We start from the raw sequence: 26,114 nt of genomic DNA on the forward strand, positions 1-26,114 counted from the left end.
TCCTGTGAGCCTTACTTCCGTCAGTCAGTCGGTTAGATGTTTCGCTCTTATCCAGTGCACATTTCTTGATATCCACTAACGATCTGCTTCAAATATCGACGAAGTGTCTATTGATCGTGCAGATGTTCTTTTTTTTTATTCGCACAACTGGCGATGGGCAGCAGCGTTACGGCCGTGAGTTTTATTTTCGAGCAAACCTTTTCAAATTGAAGTTTTCGCTCATGTTCGCGAGATAGCAAATTTAAGTGTTACACCCGCTGCTGTATTTTTCGATTCCATGTGACCTAGATTTAAGCTGCCTCAGGTTGTATTAACGCGCGCAGAGGCTTTTCGAAAAATAGGTGTCACCTGAGAAATCAATGCAGTGTGCCAGTTCTTTTGGAATGGTGCTATTTGTGAAATTGATCATATTTCCCCTAGTCATGCTCAACTACTTACTGGTCAGAGGCTTGAACTTCCGAAGAAGTATTTGTAAAGTTTCCCTTCCAACTCAGCATTGTAACTGACGCTTCTCGGAAGTATGAGTGGTATTTGCCCCTGCAACACTGCCATGAGTTCAAGTTCAAATTGTGCCCACCGACTGTCTATCCGTGTGCCACTAGAAAGCAAAGAACTCATTTCTCAATTGTTGCAACATCTCTTTTTCATTCCATCTTCAAGAAATTTGTTTACTTCTTTTCCTGGTCATTGTGGACTTGCACACATTGAAGTTTTGGATAGTTTGGCAAAAGCATTGCATAGTAGGCCTGTAGGTTTTTTTTTTGTATTTAGCGCATTGCCCTTCTAACTGGACAAATTAAGTAACTGCATTAGAAATATTTCACTTCCTTGGAATGTCTGTTCCATGTGCCTCATAACAGTACACGGTTGAATTTGGCACATGCACCTTCATATGACCAAGTGTAGGTTTGTATTGCAATGGAAATAAGAATATGAGTGCTTCAATTGTCTTCATCACAATGCTGATGCCTTCAATGTTGCTGTGTTTCATGTGAGGATATGGAATAGAATAACTTTCTTCTTTTATGCTGAAGGTATTCACCCCTTTTGCCTGTTGGGCTTCAAATCTTATAGAAAATGGTGTGAGCAGCCTGGTGTGTGCCTGAAGAGCAATGCTAGTTTGTGCATGATCATATTGTTGCTGCTGGGAAGATTACATCTTAGGCACATTTTTTTCATACAATTAACACAAATGTTTCTATCTTTCCCCTTGTGGCTCAATCGTAGTAAACCTGTTCGTTTTTCAGTTACTTTGTTGTTTATTTTTGTTACATATCAGTATTATGTACTATCAAGTTAGTGGGAATGTAAAGCTATTTGATGTTGTATTCATGGGGAATCCTAGCCGATCCCTCGTCATGGGTATGTGCCATATGTCACAGGCAAGTCATTCTAGTCTCTCTTCTTGTGATAAAAGTATCCCAAAGCCTATTTTGTATGCTTGCAGATGAGTTGAGATTTACACATCAATGCCAGCTCACAAAGCATCTAATACGGCAATCAGCCAGCCGCCTCCGCAGATGGAGAATTCTGCAGTTTCCAACCATACTGTTTCTGTTGTCTTTGGCAGAGATTTTGATTGTACACAGCAGGAATAAACTGTAGGACCATAAAAAAACTTGTGATGACAAGGGCCATATATGGTGGAAATTATAGTAGATTATGACCAGCATTAGCTCAAGCCCTGCTAAAGGTCTGTGGTATCTAAAAAAATAATAAAGTGCTGGTTTTCATATCTATAGCTGCTGTGTGCATTAAGCTCAAAACTCCCTTCTTGGCAACATAACCCAGGAATGCCCACTCCAAACACTCTTGCACATGCACTTTGACAGCATCTGCTTTGATCTACCTAATTGCATATCAGTAAAGATGGGTCTAGTTCACTAAAGACTGACAATGCTGCATTCGAATGGAACCAAACCGTTCTCGAAAAGTTCTTGAAACCATTCAAGCAGGTTTTTGAGAACTTTTAATCTGGCAAAATGACAAAATGAAAGTTATTTGAAATAAGTGATGCAATGCTGATGAGGTGTGGGCATGCATTTCAAGGTGCTTGGCCTTCATTATCTCTAATCATAGTGAACCTGCCAAATTGGCAAGGATCTTGAATGAATTCTTCACTAGGCCCAACTATTTTGTTGCTGCCCTATATTGTGCACTCTTCCTATATAGGAAGAGTGCACAACAAAAATCTTGTTGCTTCCTGTTATCATAACACCCTATAACTTCCTTAGATGTAGGGCCATTTGATATTCACCAATAAATTCTTCCACAGGATTTAGACGATGCCTTTAAAGATGTGTCCCTCATGCTTACATGTAAAGGAGCACTGACATTAAACTTTTGGACTGAATTTTTTTATATTAATCTGGTTCCAAATGGCAGCTTTTATGGCCACACCATGCCACTGAAAGCTGCATGTGCTTTAAGCGATTCTTAATGTGTGCTAAGACTTGCTTCACTAAATAACTTTTCTTATGACTCTTCTCAAATATCTAAATTAAAATTAATTTACTTCTAGTGTTCTATAAGTCACAACCACGATACGATTACGAGGCATGCCATAGTTGCAGACTCCGGCTTAACTTTAATCGCCTGAGGTTTTTAACATGCACCCACTCCACAGTGTGCACCAAGACAGAAAGACCAATGTTGTGCTGCATAGTGGTCCTAACATGCTCAGTTTTCAATGACCTAATAATGGCATGGCTTACTCATGAACAACTGCAGCATGCATCATTTGTTTGTGACCTACCATGCAATGTTGTCACCAGATTATGGGGCCACACTGCCTTTGGCACATGTTTAAATGTTGGCGTTAAGGATATATTTGTTGCGCATAGAAGGAATTTGAAGTTTTGTAGTGTAGTTAACTGAATAACAGCTACACACGCATAAGAAAAAAATTGTGCCAGGACTACTTAAACTCTGCAGTGTTTGAGTTTGACCAATTCTTGCGATTTTGCACATTTCGGATGACTGCAGGTCATTCATTACAGTTATACCAGCTTTTGTACTTTTTAGACATGCTGTTTGCCCCGGTTTTATACAGTGATCATAGATAGCCACACCACACCATGTTGGTAGAAGAATTCAGAATTTTAGTAAAATGGGGTTGCTCCATGTTGAGGTGCACCAGCATGTCATAGTAAGTGGAAGCCAGAAGCAGCAGCATTTTAAGGTATTGTGCCGCACCATGTAAAGTCAAATTATTGCGCCCCCCTCCACTCTCGCTGGCAAAACCTGCTGGTGAAGCATTGTGAGCAAGCTTTCGAGGTACGCTGCGCTCTTTCCAAAACAGCGTCCGAGGCAGCCATCTATTTTGCCTACAGGACGAGAAGTCCCTGGCCAGGAGTGCATCGAACATACGGAAATAGCTGTCAATTGTGCTGCTGAACATCTAGAGATTTATAGTTTTGACCTCAGGTTGCAGAACACAGCAATGCTATAGCAAACAGTGTAGTGAAAGCTGTTTCACGGCTCTACCACGGCATAGCCAGCACTGCATGCATATACTATACACAAGCATGAGGTTTTAGCAGCAATACTTAACAGTAAATCGTATTTGTACAACTTCACTCTGTCTTTAACACTGCCAGGCTTTAAAATACATGAGAAGAGGTCACTGTCTTCATTTGATGTGTTTATACAAAAAAAGTGTGTGCATGGAAGGGGTTAAGGCTCCTTTGTCAAGCCAAAATGCTTCCTGGCATGATAAAGTGAAGCCTTGTGCATTTCAGTCTGCAGTTGCTCACTGCACTTTCAAAAGCGCAATCAGCACAGAGAGCACAGGAAAACACACAAGCAATGGTTCAGCAATTTATTTGAAACAAATGCAACTTTGTTTTACAGAATGACCACATTCCAAAAAAAGCAACCACATGCTATGCAGACAATACAGCCAACTTATGTTAATTGTACAGATGTTAACATGCCCTGCCTTTATATGTGGAAATGTTTCAAGTCTCAAAGTGTGCCCCTACTTTGTAGCTTGTCCTTGGAACAATGGATGATTCAAACAAATGCTAAATTTAGCACCATTGCCACACTGATAGAAGAAAACTACATATTAAAATGGCAACTTCTTGCAGAACAGAAAAGGGTGTATAGTAAACTTCCAATAATCTGACTCCGGTTAATTTAATTTTTTCAGTTAATTCGAACCTGGCCGACGCCCATGCATTTCTATGGGATTAAACATTCATCATTTCGATCCTAAAACTGGCATTCGCCGGATAATGCAAACTTGACCAGACCCCAATAATGACCCCTTTTAGCGGCAGCCCATGTCTCAGTAGAGCTTAGGGGACAGTGAATGCGTTAAACAAATGCCATCTCTCTGAAATGCCTATTTTTGACCCACCCGAGAAAGATTTTCAAGCAGTAACGGTAGCTGACAATGTCCGATTGTGGTACTTATCTGATTCTAACGAACACTTTTTGTTTTCAAAGGACATTGAGACCAAAATTGCCTAGCTGTGCAATCGATTGTGAAACTAAAACCGTGGTTGCACCATTCATATGCTTTACCACATATCATGGCTGTAATACGGTGAAACTGGCTTTGGAAAATCAGCTGGCATTCTAAGAAATGAGGTACGCGTAGGTTTCTACTTTGGTTTGGAGTTAAGTCATTTCTACTTTAGTTTTATACTGTGGACAAATAGAAATTTGATGCACGTTCGTTTCAGCGGCGTGTTACTCAAGCACATATTGCCAAATGAAGCAACGGTGCTTCAGCAGGTTTTTGCATCTTAATTCGACCCGTCAGTCTCGTGAGGGTAGAATTAATGGAAGTTGATTGTATAAATTGCGTGATGAAGCACCAAGAAAGTTACCTTGCTCAGGTAGTGAAAAAGCATGGAGAAAGTGCTTCACACAACATCCACCAATGTTCTGTTGCAGATGCAAAAGCTGCCTGCCTTATCTGGAACAGAATAAATTCCTTTCGAAGGCAAAATAAAAAACAGAAAGAGAAGTCATCAAGGCATTCCACATCCATCTTATTCAGTCTTTACAGTGTTGCTACATCACCATTTGCTTAGCCTCCTATGCCAAAAAAAATTGTCGAAAATAAAATGACCTGATTCCCATGTTTTTCACCACCCAAGCAGTGTTTACTGTCAATTATTACTGCTTTCTGTAACCTCACCTGTAAATACTGTATGTTAACCTGTATGTTAACACTGAGCTATACGATAAGCTTAGTGAAAGTTAAAAAAGAATACTGGATGTTCATTTTTGTTTTTTTTAGAGATAAGAAGGGGTGCTTAGAAGCGAGCCACATTTGCAAAATGCTTGAATAAACAGCAACTACCCCGGTCATGCGCTAATTGTGGCCATGCTGTCCCTGCAAACTTCTTAATCTCATCTACCCACCTAACTTTCTGCTGCCCGCTGCTACGCTTCCCCTCTCTTGGAATCCAGTCCATAGCCCTTAATGACCATCGGTTATCTTCCCTCCTCATTACATGCCCTGCCCATGCCCATTTTTCTTGATTTCAAGTAAGATATCATTACCTCGCGTTTGTTCCCTCACCCAATCTGCTCTCATCTTATCCCCTTAACGTTACACCCATCATTCTTCTTTCCATAGCTCGATGTGTCGTCCTCAGTTTAAGTAGAACCCTTTTTGTGAGCCTCCAGGTTTCTGCCCCGTAGGTGAGTACTGGTAAGACACACCAGTTATACACTTTTCTCTTCAGGGATAATGGCAACCTGCTGTTCATGATCTGAGAATGCCTGCCAAACGCACCCAAGCCCATTCTTATCCATCTGATTATTTCGGTCTCATGATCCGGACTCGCGGTCACTGCCTGCCCTAAGTAGATGTATTCCCTTACCACTTCCAGTGCCTCGCTACCTATCGTAAACTGCTGTTCTCTTTTGAGACTGTTAAAAATTACTTTAGTTTTCTGCAGATTAATTTTCAGACCTACCATTCTGCTTTGCCTCTCCGGGTCAGTGAGCATGCATTGCAATTGGTCCCATGAGTTACTAAGCAAGGGAATATCATCAGCGAATCGCAAGTAACTAAGGTTTTCTCCATTAACTCTTATCCCCAATTCTTCCCAATCCAGGTCTCTGAATACCTCCTGTAAACATGCTGTGAATAGCATTGGAGAGTTCGTATCTTCCTGCCTGACACCCTTCTTTATTGGGATTTTGTTGCTTTCTTTATGAAGGACTACGGTGGCTGTGGAGCTGCTGTAGATATCTTTCACTATTTTTACATATGGCTCGTCTACGCCCCAATTGCATAATGCCTGCATGACTGCTGAGGTTTTGACTGAATCAAACACTTTCTTGTAATCAATGAAAGCTATGTATAAGGGGTGGTATTAAAATTAGATCTTTCGTCTCCTGCGATAGCTTACTGGTATCCTGTCTAACGAAGTTACAACCGACTTCTATTGCGTACTCCTTAATGATGCCCATAAGATTTTCGTTCATTGCTTCAACACTAAGGTTCTCTTCCCGAGTTGCAGCCCTATACCTCTTCTGTAGCTTGATCCGAAATTCCTCTATTTTCCCTCTTACCGCTAACTCATTGATCGGCTTCTTATGTACCAGTTTTTTCCATTCCCTCCTCAAGTCTAGGCTAATTCGAGATCTTACCATCCTATGGTCACTGCAGCGCGCCTTGCCGAGCACATACACATCTTGTATGATGCCAGGGTTAGCACAGGGTATGAGGTCCATTTCATTTTTAGTCTCGCCATTAGGGCTCCTCCACGTCCACTTTCGGTTATCCCGCTTGCGGAAGAAGGTATTCATTGTCCGCAAATTATTCCGTTCTGCAAACTCTACTAATAACTTTTCCCTACTATTCCTAGAACCTTTGCCATATTCCCCCAATGACTTTTCTCCAGCCTGCTTCTTGCCTACCCTGGCATTGAAGCCGCCCATCAGTATAGTGTATTTTGTTTTGACTTTACCTAGCTCGATTCCACGTCTTCATAGAAGCTTTCAACTTCCTGGTTATCATGTCTGGATGTAGGTGCCTAGACCTGTATGACCTTCAATTTGTACCTCTTATTAAGTTTCACAGCAAGACCTGCCACCCTCTCGTTAATGCTATACAATTCCTGTAAGTTACCAGCTATATCCTTATTAAACAGGAATCCGACTCCTAGTTCTCGTCTCTCCGCTAAGCCCTGGTGGCACAGCATGTGCCCGCTTTTTAGCACTGTATATGCTTCATTTGTCCTCCCAACCTCACTGAGCTCTATTATATCCCATTTAATGCCCGCTAATTCCTCCAATAGCACTGTTAGACTCTCCTCACTAGAAAACGTTCTAGCGTTAAACATTGCCAGGTTCAGATTCCAATGGCGGCCTGTCCAGATCCAGAGATCCTTAGCACGCTCTGCTGCATCACAGGTCTGACCGCCGCAATGGTCAGTTGCTTAGTAGCTGCTGGGGACTGAGGCCCGAGGTTTGATTGTTCTATTCATACAGAAGGTCAAGGACTGGCCAAGTACTGCACCAAGGTGGCCAATCCTGCTCTGGTGAGGGAGTGCATTACCGGTATCTGGTCACCGGGGTCAGGCCACCAGGCCTGTTTATACAGCTGTATCAACATGTGGATTTTTTTTTATCCAGTGGAAAATTGCGTGGCACCGGGATTTGAACCACAGTCCTTTTGCACTTGAGGCAGATGCTCTACCTCTACGCTATCGCATCGGGGCGCAAGTAGTAAGTAATTATACAGAAAGTGTTTTATTTACTGTAATTGGAGGATTGGAGCAGATTAGTTTGACCACTCAAGGAGTGGGAACGGTTCAACTGTCAGAACCCCAACAAAAGGACTGGAATCACATAAACCACAACTCTGAAGGAATGAAGTGGGAATAGAATGGAGCACCCCCACTCTGCAATTCTGCACCATGCCGATATATCCTGTTCTTGGGCAATGCCAGCGCAGTTCTAGAACCACAAAGAGGACCGCACTACCAGGGCGAAACACATCGAAGGCCCGTCAGCTGCTGCATGAGCACGTGCTGCCAACGAGCAATCCTGCACAACATATATATATATATATATATATATATATATATATATATACACACACACACACGCAGTGCACAGACTGGTACCCTAGGTAGGGGCTAGGACTCGCAAAAACTATAGTGTTCTCCACAAATGTGACGAGTACCAGGCCACCGAACTCCGTGCCTTGTGCACGTTGCTGTCTATCTTCATGAGCCTAGATCCTGATGCAACCACTGGTGCCACACTGCTATTTTCAAAGGCCACCACTAGGTGAAGCGCCAGGGACCGCCCAGGCCAGGGGACATCGGCTTGGTCCGATACACAAACGACAGTAAACTTAGAATTGACAGGACTACGAATTGGATTAGTAAATTCTTAACTAACCGGTACCAATTTGTAACTACTAATTAACTTTCTTCTCCGCGATCGCTAGCAAGATCTGGTGTGCCACAAAGCTCTGTATTGGGACCAATTTTATTCCACCACAAACATGGCTCCACACAATAATTTTGTTTGAAAACATATGTGAGTGCATATGCTTGTATTGGACAGCGAGAATAATTAAGAGTCAGTAAGCAATGTCAAATACATGCAATCTGGCTTACAAAACAAAAGGAACCGGTCACTATTTAGCAATAGTTTTCCTTTGTGTGAAACAACTTCACCCTTGAAAAGTTCCTCATTCTACAAAGGTTTATATAGTGAAATATAGAAATATTTGGATGTATTTGAGTTATCACCTGGCCCAAGGAACTTCTAGTGGCAGCCTGCCTCGATCTCGCAATTCCTGGCACTGCCCAATATACAGCATGCTTGACTGCTGCAGTGGTCAAGTGCTCTGCAGCTGTAGGAAACCGAGGGATAAGGGTTGATTGCACAATTTATGGCATTTCCAAATTTTTAACTTAGTACCATCTCTATACTATGTCGACACTATGTCACTAGACCATTGCTGTGCTGCAGTCGTCATAACATTAATTACTCATCGTATACACAAGCTAGACAACTGTTTAGGCAAAATTTTAAACTGCGCGAGGAAGACAGGATGTGAACTGAAATATAGACACACACAAAGCACAGGCTTCCAACTGGTTTTATTTTGTGAAAGCAAAGAATATATAAGGTACTTCAATATAGCAAAACAAAGAGCAATTGCAAATAATTTGTGCACGAGGTATTGACGAAAAATATCAAGGCCATGTATGCATTAAGAGTGCAGGAGAGTCTTTTAATGTTCCCATCTAAGACTTCAATTCTTTCCTTGAGAATCTCCTCTTGCAGTGCAAGAGCTGCGACAGCAAAAGCTGCCTGCCTTATGAGGAACAGAATAAATTCCTTTCGAAGGCAAACTCAAGAACAGAAAGAGAAGTCATCAAGGCATTCCACATCGCTAAAAGGTGTGACAACTAAGTTAGCTCACCTTCTTGATCCCTATCAAGGAAAGAAATATAATTCTTAGATGGGCACATTGGGACTCTACTGCGCTCTTAATGCACAGGTGGCCTTGCTATTTTTTGTCACTTCCTCGTGCACAATTTCTTTGCGAATGTTCTTTGTTTTGCCATTTTGAAGAACCTTATAAACTATCTGCCTTCACCAAACAAAGCCAGTCGGAAGTCTACACTTTGTGCATGCATCTATGTTTTTGTTCATGTCCTGTCTTCCTCGCAGAGTTTAAAATTTTGCTGAATCTACGAGCTGACTAGCCCAAAACATGCCTTACTTCAGTGTACAGCTGGGCTTGTTGGTAAAGCTACACAATGCAGCTCAAGTGTGTGTCTGCTCTTCCGTGTTCTCATGATGTGGCTCAGCCTTGAGTGCATGTGTAGTTTCAATACTGGCTACTATATTTTAACGACTAATACAATTTCTATCTTCAACTTCCAGCCAGACAGAGTACTTCATACTACATTCTGAACATTGCTGCAGTGTAGCAGGATTTCTGTCTAATGCATTGGCCTCTACCACCAAATGCCTGAGAAATTAAAAAAAGTTATGTAGATTCCAAGCACAGTGGGGATTCATGTTACAGGAGGCATACTGCAGGTAAATGGCTACATAGTGTTGGTTCGGGTTCTTCCAAACATTGCAGTGTTGACCAATGTGTTTGTGTATGGTGAGTGATTGCATATATGACACAAGCTTTGTGAGGAGAGTAAGAATGCAAAGGCATGGTTTCTTTGCCTCTTTCCTAGCACTTTGTGGCGGCTGCTGTCTTGACGAGTGGAAAACTTGGCTTATGCAGTATGCGCAAATAGGTTTGAGATTTTTAAGACCAATTTCCTTGAGGTAAAGTTTAGCATGGAGTCAGTTTTGTCACAAGGAAGTTATTCCTATTCACACATGCCTGTTTTGTATTTTGTTTTTTCATTTAGTTTCAGGTCCACCTAAATTATTGCCGTCATGACAGCCGACACATATTATATGGTAGCATCAATCTTTGTATTAATCATTCGAGTATCGAAATCTAAAAGTTTGCAGCAGTGTAAAAGGACAGGAGGACAAGAGGAGAGAGGAAAAGAGAGGCTGCAGTGTAAAAGAAATAGGCAAGCACTAATTGAGCGACAAGACCACTGGACACAGGAAAAGCAGATTTAGCTGAAACACAGCAGCCTGTAAGGAAGAGACGGAACATAATACTTTGTGAAGCTTAGTCTGCATCAGTTTTATATAACATCGGAGATCATGAACATGCCAGAGGCAAAGCATACTGTTACGGGGATGTTGGGAGTATAGAAAGACTGTATTTACAATATATATTGTCATGTGGTAGTGACGGTTGAGAAGGCAGCAAAACTATGATTAACGAAACAAGCGTTTTATTGGGCGAACTTGTGCCCTCAAAAGAGGCTACACTCAAAGAAGGATGGTAGCGGCGAACACGATCGGCGGTCGTCGAAAATCTGATGAGCGGGTCAAGCGCGTCGGCTTTTATACATCTGTCGTCGAATGTTCCAGAGCAGTCACTGGGACCTGCGTGCCTTCCACAATGTTCCACATTATTCGCGTCGCGCACACATGCAATCAGATAACACAAGTTGCAGTGAAAGACAGTGGACGGAACCATCGATAACATTCCAGAAACTTCTTTTACATGCAGGCGCGTCCTGTGCTGTGCGATAACATTTGTTAGGCGGCGAGAAGTGGTCACTCAATAAAGATAAAGAAGTACACGTGTCAATATACAAGATGAGGCAGAGTAGTTATGATGGCTGACCACCAACAGCACGCAGCAGCCAGCGTGCTGCGGTCTTCTTCCTCTCCTTTTTCATCCTTCCGTAACAGGACCCCCGGGTGGTGAAGCGCCGTCTTGGCTCATGGTAGGCAAAGAATCGCGAGCGAAGTATGGCTTCAGCCGCGAAACATGCACGACGTCAACAGGCGTCAGACTTGAGGATGCATCAAACTGAAGTGGCGAAATCTCGTAATTTACGTTGTTAACTTGACTTAGGACTTCATAAGGCCCTGTGTAGTGAGAGAGAAGCTTCTGGGAGAGGCCAACCCGACGACATGGTGACCAAAGGAGCATCCAAGCACCTGGTGCGAACTTAACATCGCGATGGCATCAGTCATAACTCTTTTGGTATATGCTGCGGGGCTAATAAACGAGATCGGGCGACTTGACATGCCCTGTGAGCGCGATCGATGACTTCATGAGCATGGTCAGTTGCAACACGTGGCACAGAAGGGATTATGATGTCAAACGGCAAAGTGGGGCTGCAACCATACAAAAGATAAAAGGGTGAATATCCTGCAGTGTCACGTCGGGACAAGTTATACACAAACGGCAGTAAGGCCAGCGTGGTGTCCCAGTCGCGGTGATCGTTGGAGACCTACATCGACAGCATCTCTGTGATTGTTCGGTTGAGACATTCCATGAGACCGTTTGTTTGTGGGTGGTAAGCGGTGGACAGCTTATGCTCAGTGGCACAAGAGCGGACGAGGCCGTCGACAACTAGAGAGAAGAATGAGCAGCTGCGGTCTGTAATAACTGTCGAGGTGCACCATGGTGGAGAATGACGTCGTGGAGGAGAATATCGACGACGTCTGTTGCACAGCTAGTCGGCAACGCCTTTGTTATCGCATAGCGTGTCATGTAATCAGTAGCGATGGCAATCGACTTGTTAGCTCTAGTTGTCGTCGGAAAAGTGCCAGGTAAGTCAAGGCCTAAGCGAGAGAACAGTTCACAGGGAACTTCAACTGGATGGAGTCATCCGACAGGTGGTAGGGGAGGTTTCTTCCGGCACTGACACAATTCGCAAGTTGCGACATAACAGTGCACAAAGCAGTAGAGACCTGGCCAGAAGAACCGGCGTTGTACATGATCGTATGTATGCAAAACGTCAAGGTGTCCCACCGTCGGTGCATCGTGAAGTTGTTCAAGAGCAACAGATTGCAGATGATGAGGACGGCCAAGGAGCAACTCAGGGCCATCAGCGTTCATATTGCGGTGGTAGAGGATGCCGTTGCGCGGCAAGAACATGCGGTATGTGCCGTCAGGGCTGTCGGAGTGATTGCACTCCGGCAATGATGGACTGTAAGGACTCGTTGCGTTGTTGTTCGGTGCGCATGTCAGTCATGTCAGTGAAAGCCATCACGCAGGTCACCGGACCATGCACAGAAGGATCAAGTGGATCCACGGGGTGACGAGAGGCAGTTAGTATCCTTGTGGAGGCATCCAGTCTTGTAATTGACAATAAATTAAAATTCCTGGAGCCACAAAGCCCAGCCACCAAGCCGTCCTGTCGGGTCCCGGAAGGAAGACAGACGGCAGAGTGCGTGGTGGTCTGTAACGACCGAAAATGTACGGCCGTACAAATATGGCCGGAACTTGACGACAGCCCAAACTAAAGCGAAGCACTCCCACTCGGTGATGGGGTAATTTCTCTTGGCAGGTGACAGCAGGCGGCTGGCGTAAGCTATCACGCACTCCGTACCATTCTGTTGATCGAGAACAGCGCCGATGCCATGGCCGCTTGCGCCAGTGTAGACTTCGGTCGGTGCAGATGGATCAAAGTGGGCAAGTATGGAAGGGTGGTCAGAAACCTGATGAGAGCGGCAAACGCTTGAGCCTGCTCCGGGCACCATGAGAATGGTGTGTTCTTCTTTTTGATCTGTCAAAGGCCGAGCAATGTTGGCAAGGTTTTTGATGAAACGATGAAAGTAAGAACACAGGCCGAAGAAGCAGCGCACGTCAGAAGCAGAATGTGGCACAGGGAAACTGCGTATGGCACGAACTTTTTCCGAATCTGGTTGGACACCGGATGCGTCAATGAGGTGCCCCAACACGGTAATCTGACGGTGCTCAAATTGACACTTCGTGGAGTTGGAGGCCAGCTTTTCAGAAGACCGCAATAATGGCAGTGAGTCGGGTAAGGCAGCTGCCCAACATGGGAGAAAAAACAGCTTCGTCAAGGTAACAAAGACAGGTGGTCCATTTGTAGCATCGCAGAAGAGAGTCCATCACAAGTTCAAATGCCGCAGGAGCATTGCATAGGCAAAAGGGCATGACTTTGAATTGATATAAGCCATCCGGTGTGATGAAGGCTGTCTTCTCCAACCATTTCATCAACCGAAATCTGCCAGTAGCTGGATCGAAGATCGATGGACGATAAGTATTTAGCTCTGTGCAAGCAGCCCAAGGCGTCATCGATGCATGGTAGTGGGTAGACGTCTTTTCGCGTGATCTCATTTAAGTGGCAATAATCGACGAAAATATGCCAGGCACCATCTTTCTTTTTTCACACGGACGACAGGCGTAGGGCTGGCTGATGGCTCGATGACCCCTTTGCGGAGCGTTTTGCCCACTTCTGATTGGATGACTCGACGTTCAGCATGCGATGCACGATAGGGACGCTGACAAATAGGATTTGTGTCTCCAGTGTTTATATGGTAGTGAACAACAGATGTTCAGCCTAAAGGCCTGTTGCCGAAATCAAAGATTCCACTGTACGATTCAAGCAGGAGACGTATGTCCCTGGCCTGTGCAGAGGTGAGGTTAAGTGCAGTCATTTTCGCAAAGTCGTCCGTTAAGGAACCAGAGCTGGGCGCTGCGATTGGCACTAATAAACCACTCTCAGAATTCAGACTCACAATATCAAATTCAGAACCACTAGAAACGCTGTCCAAGAACATGCTGGCCGGAATCACTTGAGGGCACAGGCTCAAATTCAGAAGAGGTAAAACAATGTCATTATATTAGTAACCGTGACCGGTTTAAAGCACATCGATGATGGGGCGTAGCACATATTCACCATCAGGAAACTGTGGCTGGGCGGTCAAAGTGACGTAAGTAACTGCTTCGAGTGACAGACGCACATCACGAAGCGAGCACAAGTGCGGTGGGGCAGTGCTCGGAGCATCGGCGAGTTCAGGCAGTTCTAACTGAAGAACGTCGGCCATGCAGTCGAGGAGAGCAGAATGAGTGGATAAAAAGTCAAATCCTAGAATAACGTTGTGAGGGAAGATGTTGCTCACAGTAAAGAGAACAGAAGTAGGGCGGCCAGCTATACTTGCAGTACACATTCCAAGAACCAGCATTCCACCGTCAGCCATATGAAGCACTCGGGCAGCTGCTGGGGTGAGGACCTTCTTTAAACGACTACGCAGGCTAGCACTCATCACAGGTATGTGGGCTCCACTGTCGATGAGTGCTTGGACAGCTATGCTGTCTATTTTAACGCCAATTACACTTCTCCTTGTGTGCATAGACAGAGGATTTCCTGCAGCATTAGGCAATGCAGCACCACCTCCGAGGGCTGCATTTCTTAGTTTTACGAACTGGTGCGGCCAAACGCCACAGGGGACGAAAGGCGACGTGGCTGTGGCGAACGCGAAGATGGGCGACGTGTTTGCGGTGAACGAGACTGGTGTCCGTGCGGCGATGGTGAGCGACTGTACCACATGTTCCTAGCAGAGTTGGCGCTGTTAGATTCGGCGGTGGGCGAAACATTGCGGGCATTTTCATCACAACGGCTCAGGTTGGTCGGCATGCGAAGTGTTAAGGGCCACGAGTTGTGACAGTATCAGGCGACATGACCAATGCCGCAGCAGGTGAAACATATCGGCTGGTCGTCCGCAGTTCTCTGCTCAGTCGGGTTGCGATAACGCGGAGAGAAGCGTCGGGGTGGAGCAAAAATAGTAGAAGGGCGTTTGTTAGCTCTGGGATTGGCAACAGCACAGACAGAACGTAAGCCAATGTTTTCAAGTTCCTGGTGAATGATGGCTTGTAAGAAGGGGACTGAAAATGTTGTAGCATCAGGGATAGGCAAACAGAAATGCAGGCGGCATCGCATCCAGTTCACGTCAACGATTCGCACCACATCCTCCGATGGCGACGCATGCTGCTGTGTGGGTTGATCTTCACACGTTGGCATTGCAGCAGTAGTGGGAAGTCTGGCGAATGGTTGCAAGACGCATTGGCTTTTGGCGTGCTGGAATTGTTGGCACTCTTTAAAGATAACATCAACTGTAGAGCAGCTTTTGCACATGAGCAGATTAAAGGCGTCGTCAGCAACCCTTAAGCACATGCCCGACCTTCTCAGCTTCTGTCATGTCGTGATCGGGTTTGCTTTACGACAAAGTGCCAGCATGTCTTGGATGTACAAGAGATAGGACTCCGTGGGAGATTGGGTACAGGAGGCCTATTCCTGTTTTGCGTCAATTTTACGGCCGGCTGGTTTGCCAAACAACTCTGTCAACTTCTCTTTGCATTGGTCCCAGCTGGTTAGCTCCTTTACGTGGTTTTCATACCACACCTTTGCCGTGCCTCTTAGGTAGAACAACAGGTTAACTAGCACACGCGTGGGGTCCCATCTGTTGATTCCACTCACACGTTCGTACATAGCCACCCACTTTTCAACATCGGTGCCATTGGTCCCACAGAAAGTTCCAGGATCCTTGGGTTGTGCAACCACAACCTTGGCTATGCCCGATGACAAGGTACAGCAAGATGCTACTTTACCCCCAGATGTCACCTCTTATGACATTTCAAGGCAGCGAGACTGAGACTGCACTGTATTCAGCGGCACTGACAACCATGATGTAGAGGATTGACTTTCCCCCTATGTACAACACATCAGCAGAATAAGAACGAGGAAATGCCCCGCACAGGTGCATGGCACTAAACTGGACGCACTACCTGCTGTATGCAAGAGAGAATGAGGAATAATGAGCTTCCCGTTACTCCTGAGCACCTACCTACAACTGCTTTTATGGGCACAGCATTGAAGCTGCAATTGAGGTAATGCCTAACACCACATGAAATACAAAGCACACTACGTCAACACAGAGAAACCAAAACAACTGCACACACTTCTCACCGAAATAGACACAACACCTGCTTTGTTGCATCTGAGCTGAAACGGGTGAATCCCAAACTCTGTGTCACATAACATCTGAAAACATTAGCTGCTACGAGAGAACCAATGAGATTAATCTGGCGCGCTATGCATGCATCTTTAGCCTAATGGGTAAAGAATTGGGCTGCTGCACTGAGGACCCAGATTAACGACCCACCATCAGGCACGTTACTAACTATTATTGAGCCTATCTGACGGGATGTACGAAGAAGCCAGGAGACAGCTCATGATAATGCTTTGCATAAGAGACAACAAAGCTGAACCCACGTTTTCGGCCTTGTGCTTGCAATGCTCTACCAAGTGAGCTTCAACGGCAGTTGTCCCAATGTCAATTTTCTTGGATAGCTGCGCATATGTACTAAGCAAAGCCGTGGGAGTGCTAGGCAGCAGCACTCACAGTTATGATGGCAGACGTGTAGTATCCTTTAAAACACCCACATTACAAAGCACATGATCTTAGAAGCTGAGAACTGGCTAATAAACACTCGTTTTCTACCATGAGGCCCCAAGGCAGCAGAAATCAAAACATTTGTATCTTATGAGCGAGAAAAATCAGGGGAATCATGCAGCTCAATTTTTTGTTTATAACAAGCATGTGATGGCAACAGACAATGAAGCAACAGTGACTATATAGAAAAATGGGTTAGAGCTGACGACAATCATTGGCAGCTCACACTATAATGCTTTCTCTAGTTTATTGTCGCAAGACATCTGGCAGCAAATCCTCTGGATTCTTCTTCTACTATGTCTTTTGCAACTGAAATTTTAAATGTGTGTAATACTTCATGGCAACTTAGAACACTTAAATGGTTAAGCATCTCCATACCTTAAATTTGTGGACCAGCTTTGTCGCCTTTCTAGAACAATAACTCTCTGGTGTCATACATCACTCAAAGCAACTAATTCTCACTCAAACCACTACTTATTAAATCTACCTTTAGATGAGCAGTACCTGCATTAGACGCAGCTGCATACCCTTTTAGCAAATGGATATACATACCACGCTCAGACTGAGCATGGATATACATACCACACTCAGACTGAGCAAACCAAACAAACCAACAGCAACCAGTACTTGTGTCCATTTGTCTTCAACGAGGCAGTGACAGGCACAGGTCTCGACAAACACAACAAATATAAGGTGCAGGCAGAGGAAATAACCAGAAGCTGTAAAGACAGCAGCAAAGTGAAACAAATTAGACAAGTTTGCAGACAGTCAGCGATCTGGGCCGAGGACAATTCATAACGTTACTGCCACAATTAGAAGCAAATGCTCCTCATGCAACAAGAAAAAACACGTTTTAGCTGTAAACAGCACGACTGCGCGGGGTTGGTTGATATTCTAAACACAGTACATACAACAATTAAAGCAGACACATTACTTGTGTCATCTGTCTTCTTGCTGTTTTTACAATATCGGTAACGGTTGCAAAGCTACGCACATGATCTATGAACGAAAGCAACGTACGTGCATATAAAGTTTGGTGAGCCGATTCATACTCATATATGTTTAATTTTGAAAGTTCCCGTAAAAGTGATAGTAGCAGCAGCAGTAAAATGGTTTCGTTTACCAGCTCGCTCACAACGTACGCATTGTATGATTTAACTCCACGGCTCGCAAAGGAGCTACTAAGAAGCTTTAAGTGAAGGAAATACGCTTTCGTTCTCACTGCAACGAATGAAAGCCTCTGACGCCCATACCGCGGTCAGCAGTGAGAAAGGTAATTAAATGCAGCAATGCGCTGCATGGGTAAATAAGAAGGGCATAGCGTAGTCATCCTATAGAGATGGAGAAAAATAGACTTAAGAACGCGATAAACATCATAGGACGACATCCACGCTAGTTGAGTGCATGCATTTCTGGCGCGTGGAAGATGTCGCTGTTTTTTTGTTCATTTTTTTACATCGGTGCAACGCGTAGGAACTGCAGCGTTGAAGGCACGAACGAATAAATTATACTGCGATCACTGCGGGACCTGCGACAACCGTTTCGTGTTCCTTCGAATTTCGAGATCACATCAACCACAGCTCGAATGCGCAACCGGTTTTTTTTGTCAGCAAGAGAACGGGTAATCGCACAACACTTACCGTTGTTCCAAGTACGTCGCGGTAGCACCAGCAGCTGGGCAACAAATGTCATCAAGCCCTGGCCCACCGCAGTGTCCGCAACTTGAAGCTTCTAAGCATTCGCCAAAAACTAAAAGCGGACCACATCCATACGTACGCGCGCGAACGAGACGCGAGCCATGCCGTCTGAGTTCGAGAGTAGTTATTTCATAAAAGCAAAAAGAAACAACAATGTGACGTCAGATCCGGTAAAGCCAACTTGTCCTCCTTTCTCACCTTTTCTCAGCTAACGCATGCGCAGCGACCACGGAGCCCTCGGGGGCGATGTTCAGGTCTGCGCGCTCACACATATTTGGTTGAGAAGACATCGTTTCGTACAGAAATATTGACGGTGCTGCAAAATGCTTAAATAGTGATAAACGTCATTTTTATTATTTTAGAGTTAATAAACCAACGTAAAAGAAACGAAAATGCGCTATCTCACTCGACATAATCAGCTTCGCATTAAGTGGCAGCAGCACTGGCACGCTATCAACGGCGCCGCGTTCCCGCCTTCCGCGTCGTCTGCGTTTTTTATGGCGCGAACCGGCGCGCACTGCTTGCTCAGATTTCGTGCGTTTCGTGTGTGTGGTCAGACGTCATCGCTGTCTCCCTGGCTGCATCCCGTCGACATTATGCCCGCAGTCTCTACTCGTACGAGGCTTTTACTGTTGCTGGAACAGATACTCTTGCTCATGATAATGAAGAGGAGACGAGACCAACGACGGTGCAGGCAGCGGCGACGCTGGTGGGTGCGACCTGTGTTTTTGGCCCGAAAGCAAGAAGGACTTTACCACACAGCTGTAAGTACTATGCTCATTTTACGTCGGAGTGTTTTGTCGTGTCGCTATTCAGTATCTGACCTTGGTTGAATTTGTAATTGCTAAGAAACACGTGCAGCGCTGAAAAGACGATATGCACGCTCTCTTTTTGTGTCATTTCGCCCCCATTGTCGTTAATCTGTAAGGCTTTCTGCTCGCCTTTATATCGCTTAGCAAGTTCATTGTTGTTTTAGTGATGCAAATGACCTCTGGTCACCCTCTTCGCGATCAGGTACATACGATGCATTAACACATGAGACGACCATTCGCAGCCACGTCTATTATGTCTGGATGATTGTTTACATTCTTCATGGCAATTGCAGATGTGCCGCATGCGACAAGGAGATCACGGATTTTTCTGCAAGTACTACAGAATGACGCCGCAGCTTTTCGATAAGCTGTTAAACTTTGTGGCTGCGGACCTGACCCGACAGCAGTTAATCAGGGAGCCCTTGAAGCCTGGAGAGCGACTGGCGATGACATTGAGGTTCGTAGAAGTACATTCCACATTGTGAGTGAAATTATTTACCAGTGGAGTACCATGTATGTGCTGCTACAGTCGTAATGCTATTACATTTTTTAACATTATACTTTGCTGTATATTTTAAAGAAACTGCATAGGCTGCTGCCATGAAGTGTTTCTGTTATAGAGGTTAATCATAGCATGGTAGTAATCAGGCTAGGGCCCAGTCTCTCAGGCTAGGAAATGCTGGCCCAGTTTGTGTATGGAACAGCAATTTCCTGCTATTTTACATCTCTTATGTACTATGTGGTTGCTTGCAGAAATGGGATGATTTTTATTTGTATTGGTTCATGAGGGGTAAAATGTAAAAATGCTGATGTCCAGTGCATTGGGGGCACGTGCCCATAATTAAATCATGGTTCTGGCACGTAAAACCCCTCAATTAGATTGGTGCGTGAGGGCAATTTTCGTTTTGTTGGTCATGTTACAGTTACCTGGCATCAGGGCAGGAGATATGCCAAGTAGCGCTGTTATATCGTGTAGGTCTTGAAACTGCCAGGCAATGCATACACGGCACATGTCGAGCAATATGGGCATGCCTCAAGGATCATTTCATGCAAGTAAGTATTCCCTTACACTTCACTTATAACTGCTGCACTGGGATGATTGCTGGTAGTGCGGGCAAAATGTATGCCAATTAATTATAGAATGATCAGCCTTCAAGCAGTACCAAAACACTAGGTAATCAACTTTGCCTTGGTACATTAGAGGCAAAGCATTTCTTCTACTGCATAAATGTCTGTTACACCGAGCTTGGTCCTGTGGACATAGCAATTACGTTTATCACTTGAAATGACACTGCACACTTTCTAGCAGTATGGGCATTGTGTGCCACTGATTTTTCCAGTCAGTAGTAATGGCAAGTGCCGTACTATTCTAGACACCAACCCAAGAGGAGTGGGAGAAGATTGCTGAAGGATTCCTAATTCCCTAATTGCTTGGGGGCCGTCGATGGAAAACATGTAGCAATCACATGCCCACCAAATTCTGGGAGTAATTACTTCAACTACAAGGTAAACTGCTATGCTTTCATTTTATTTGCTTTATGTACTAAGTATGCTGTTTCTTTTGGTAATTGCAATTCTGCCAGGAAGATGGTTTGTAGATGTTACAATTTACATGCAGTACAAGTCCGGTGCCATGTGCAGTGCATTGTAGTGCTGTACATAAAAAAAAAACTCAAATGCAAATGGGCATATGGTTATAAAATGAGGTATTGTGGTTCCTTAACCTTCAAGCATATGAGGGGTATGAGTATGAAAGGAGACTATTGAGTTTAATGATTGACAACTCACTAACATCCAGAGCATCCTTTGATGCTTTTGCAGTTGCCTGCATTCTGCAGCCATTTCAGTAAACTTTCTTATACGATAGTACGCAGGTGACAATAATACCAAGCCTTGCTTGCTAAACAGGCCACTCAAATTGCCTGACAGTGGCCGTAAATTTGCTGTTTGCATGTGAATGTCGACACTTGCTCTGATGCTTTATTTCAGGGAACATATTCAATTGTCCTCATGGCTGTCGTTGACAGCAGTTGCAAGTATGTGCTTGTTGATGTGGGGGCTGAAGGTCGCGTGAGCGACGGAGGCGTATTTAAACACTCTGAATTTGGCAAGGCCCTTGTCAATGGAGACCTCAACATACCCTCACTTGGCCTGCTCCCAGGGACTACAACAGCTGTACCCCACGTCTTCATTGGGGATGAAGCTTTTCAGTTAAGAAAAGACTTCATGCGCCCATTTCCTTCAAAGCACCTTGAGGATGAAAGAAGAGTCTTCAACTACAGTTTGAGCCGAGCAAGGTATGGTGTCATTCTGATTATTTGGTGCACTGAGATAGTGAAATTCAAAAAATGACACTGACAGTCATTCTCTCTTTTAATAATCAACCTTTTATTGCAAAATCAATCAAAGTAGAGGTCTTGAAGAATACTTCAACAATCTGAACTGCTTCAGAGCTTCTCTCTGGTGTCCCTTTAAAGGGCACAAGTACTGCGCAAAGAATGAATATACCGCAAGAAAAACAGACGTATAGTACTTCTGACACTGGGTTTCTTGCAGTCTGTTTGTATATACTGTAAACATGTCTTCTCAAAAAGGCAGACTAAGGGAACAGGTTCTTCTAACCATTTTTTAAAAATAAATGTTTCTAAAGTTTGAATTTCAATATTTGTTTGCTATATTCCGACAGACGGTGTGCTGAAAACGCGTTCGGGATCACAGCAGCAAGGTGGCGGATCCTACTGCGGACCATTAACTTGCTCCCCACAAACGTGGACTTTGTTGTCAAGGCTGCCTGTGTCTTGCATAACTTCCTAACTGTACTCAATCCACAGTCTGACAATTACAGATATCAAGAGGACAAGTTTGGAAACTTTGTAGCAGGACGCTGGCGTGAAAGCATCCAAGCTGCGTTGGGCGACGACAGAATGCAGCAGTTTTCCCCCCTTCAGTCAACACGATCAAGGAATTATGACAGTGAAGCTGCACATGCCAGGAACCTCCTCGCAGCCTATTTTTGCAGCAAAGAAGGTGAAGTTCCATGGCAGTGGCATCAACCAGGTGTTTCCAAAGAAGGCGCTTTGAAGCGTCTACGTGAGCAGCAGTTCTACCAGCTGCAATGATGGTGAGCATTTCCTCGAAAGAGCAAAAGGCACATAATGTGACTTCATAACAGTCATTCATAAATGCTGTTCACTGTGGCTTACCAATCATGCTGTTAACGTATCAATTTTGTGGCACCTGTGCAAGAAAAAAATGTTTGTGTTATTAATTTGTTCATCCATGTTGTGAAGTGTGTAGTTCACTTACTTGATGGTAACTGGATGTTTGATGTGGAGTTGAAATAGACTTGAACTGTGGTATTCATGACTATCGAAACCGTAAACATTTTATTTCTAAGCACAAAAAATACGACATTTATTTAAGCATACCCAGCTACTGCTGGCTCGACAGGTAGGGCCGTTCTGGCCAGCCAAGCTGCCGCGAATGCAACTGTCACTCCCCATTCGCTCCATTGCAGTTTGCCTGAAGTGGCGGGCCACAACTATGCTGTTGCAAAGAGTATTGCATGTGCAAGCATTGATGAGGTAGAACATATCACATTATGTAAGGAGGGCTTCAAATAGGAAAATAAAAGCACCTATAAATAAGTGCAAATTGAACACAAAACAACGACATAAAAATATCAGTGGTAAGCAACGTGCATGTTAAAGAATGGAGAATGCAGCGTAAAGCAGTAAAAAACAGGACATAAAAAGCAAACAAATGAGAGGTGAGGCATCAAAGTATAGTAATACACAAAGGACTATGGTAAAAACAGCCATACGAGTATCTGGAGGTACGCATTTTTCTTGGTTTCCACAACTTGGCTGTCAAGAAGAGTATTGCACAGGTGAAAGGCACGTGCATGCATTGAAAAGCTAAAATGTATCACATCATGTACGAATGACTAGGAATGGGAAAATAAAATTTGAACACTGACCAGTGCACATTGAACACATGAAAACTCATCCAGAACATAAAAAAGCCGAAATAAAGGTACCCGCCGTGGTTGCTCAGTGGCTATGGTGTTGGGCTGCTGAGCACGAGGCCGCGGGATCGAATCCCGGCTACGGCGTCCACATTTCTATGGGGGCAAAATGCGAAAACACCCGTGTACTTAGCTTTAGGTGCACGTTAAAGAACCCCAGGTGGTCAAAATTTCTGGAGTCCTCCACTACGGCGTGCCTCATAATCGGAAAGTGGTTTTGGCATGTAAAACCCCATAATTTAATTTTTTGAAATAAAAGTATCAGTGACAAGCAGCTAGCGTGTTAAAAATGCATAATGCAGCATCACAAGTAAAAAACAGGACATAAATTCAAGCGTATAAGAGATTAGGCATCAAAGTACAGTAATACATAATTCAATATGATAACTATGGTTGTACGAGTATCTGGAGGTACACATTTTTCTTGGTTTCCACAACTGGTATATCAAAAAGAGTACTGCACAGGTGAAAGGCACATGCAATCATTGACCAGTTAAAATGTATCACATTATGTAAGAATGACTAGAAACAAGAAAATAAAAGTAAACAATAAACATCAAAGGCACATAAATAAGTGCAAAGTGAACACATGAAAACTAAAAGAACTAAACTAAACTGAAGCTGCAGTGACAAGGTGCCGAGTACGACAAAAAGAAAAAATTAATCAGTTAATTCCTTTATGACATTCAAAATCTTTATATACATGTCCGTTTGTCGTTCCGTTCTCACTCGTTTCATAAGTGGAACAAGTGACATTGCAAACAGCTCGATGTGATCTGTCGGCTTTGCTTCGAGAGCACTGGTGACACGCTGAAGCTGCTGCGCCAACAAATCGTCTGCACTTGCCTTTCTTTTCCTGCTCGCAGGCGTGCCGGACGACGTCACTGAAGACGCCTGTGCACGAGGTGCAGGCGTTGCCGCTGGCGGCACCGACACCTCTGTCACCACCACAGCCTCCTCCTCCTCCTGCCCCTCCAACTCGTACACGTGCACGTACTCCTCATTGCAAAAGTGGCACATGTCGTCGAAGAGCTCTGCAGCAGTGGGCCTTTCCTCCAGGTTGTTATGGCTTGCTGCGACAGGCTCCTGCTGGCTCAGCATTTGGAAGTTCCCTGATGTGCTGATACATCTGAAGAAAGAAATGTTCATTGTAGATACTTTTGGCTGTAAATATTTCAAATAATGCAAAAAGCAATGTGAAAATAAAGTTCATTAATGTAATTGTACAAGTGCTCCTTATCTGAAGTGGTCACCCATAGATATCAATAACACATGGATACACATAACACTTTAGCGTCATCATTTACTTTTATTCTAGTTTACATTGCCATTCCATATAGTAGCACATTCTACATTTCAGTGAATACAACACTCTTCCCTTACTGAAAAAAAGTTAATGCTTTAGAACTAATGTTTGTTATCCCATAAATAAGCCATATTACACTGCTGGCAAATGCAATGTTAGAGTGACCTAAGTCTTTGAATTTTTAGAAATGTGCTGTGTGCAGTAACATTTGTATCTGAAAATGGTACACTGAATTATTTTATGCATGCTAAACAAATATTACAGTGCCATTTGATGAAAATATATGCTTTACTAACTAGCTATAGCCACAAGTCCCATCCATTGAGGTTAATTGATCCATTAACAGCCAATGTTACAAAATACATGGATTTCATCACACTTTAAAAGATTGGCTGGTCGTAGAAAAACATTGGGCTAGGGAAGCGAGTCAAATGAGATTCTCCACACTAGGTGTGGAATTCGGGAGATTTCCAAGAGTCTGCGCGACTGCTTACAATGTTGCAGCTTTAGTACCAGTGGACTGAATGTGGGCACTCGCTAGAGCTACTGGGCTGAGTGAGAAGCACCATATGGAAGAATTCATGTTAGAAGGCCGTGGATGGTGTTTTGAATTTCTTGGCAATCAGTGAAACGCATGGTTCGCCATGCTTATAAACTACACGCGAGCTAGAAATTCGTCTGAGTTTTGCGGACCGAATAACACTACGTTGATCATCATCCACGTAGTATTTATGAAATTGTGAATCTCGCAACAACGGCAGTCCAATAGGACAGTTTAACATAGTGAGGCGATGCACGAGTTCTCCTCCTCTAAGCGACAAAATAACACGCCATTAAAATTACGCTCTCGTTTCCATTGTGTCGCGGAGAAACATCAGGAGCTCGAAGAAGGGCCACGAACATTCGCTCTCTTCCTCGACTCCCGCTCCGCTCTTCTGGGACATGGCGTCATTGTAACAGCGACGGAATTTGTCGCGAAGCGACTTACACCGCTCTTGTACGGCGGTGACGCCGTCTGGGCAAAAGAGTAGTTCCATTTTACGAAAATTTCTCAAGCAACAGCGCAGCATTCAAGCAAGCTTACCTTGCCCACCGGGCAGAACTATCGCTGCCACTTCCCTCCACATGGCAGCTTTCTTCTGTCGATTTTGTGGCCCCTGTGGCGAGAGAGCCACAAAGACGGCCGGGCCTTTACAGCGGAGATTAGGCGCTCGTTATCGATGTATATATCTTCCGCTGCTGCCAGTCTTGTGTAGTACGCGCACAGAATGAAGAACCAACTTGTACGCAAATCGATTGCGGTGCTATCAAAACTGGCGCCAAAAGTTACAACCCATCGGATGTTTAGGAAGCAGCACCTTGTGATTGGTCCCTGCAGGAAAATGTACTTGCGGTCTAGCAAACAAAATCTAGCAGAAGAAAGCCTTTCTGTATGTACCACGCTGAAGCCTCAATATTTGTAAACGTAA

At 44.3% G+C, this 26,114-nt stretch overlaps 2 long non-coding RNA genes across 2 annotated transcripts; both read left to right on the forward strand.

Annotated features, from left to right (window-relative positions):
* Positions 1 to 18,997: 18,997 nt before the first annotated feature.
* On the forward strand, positions 18,998 to 20,359 carry LOC126529951 (uncharacterized). The gene is made up of 3 exons (XR_011894585.1): positions 18,998 to 19,264; positions 19,606 to 19,769; positions 20,236 to 20,359. It is a non-coding gene; the product is annotated as an uncharacterized lncRNA (long non-coding RNA).
* A 332-nt stretch (positions 20,360 to 20,691) lies between these two features.
* LOC140212850 (uncharacterized) lies at positions 20,692 to 24,560 on the forward strand. Its single transcript, XR_011894587.1, has 3 exons — positions 20,692 to 20,818; positions 21,302 to 22,433; positions 24,206 to 24,560. It is a non-coding gene; the product is annotated as an uncharacterized lncRNA (long non-coding RNA).
* Positions 24,561 to 26,114: the final 1,554 nt, after the last annotated feature.

Source organism: Dermacentor andersoni, chromosome 5 (genome assembly GCF_023375885.2).
Source record: "Dermacentor andersoni chromosome 5, qqDerAnde1_hic_scaffold, whole genome shotgun sequence".
NCBI classification, from domain to species: domain Eukaryota; kingdom Metazoa; phylum Arthropoda; class Arachnida; order Ixodida; family Ixodidae; genus Dermacentor; species Dermacentor andersoni.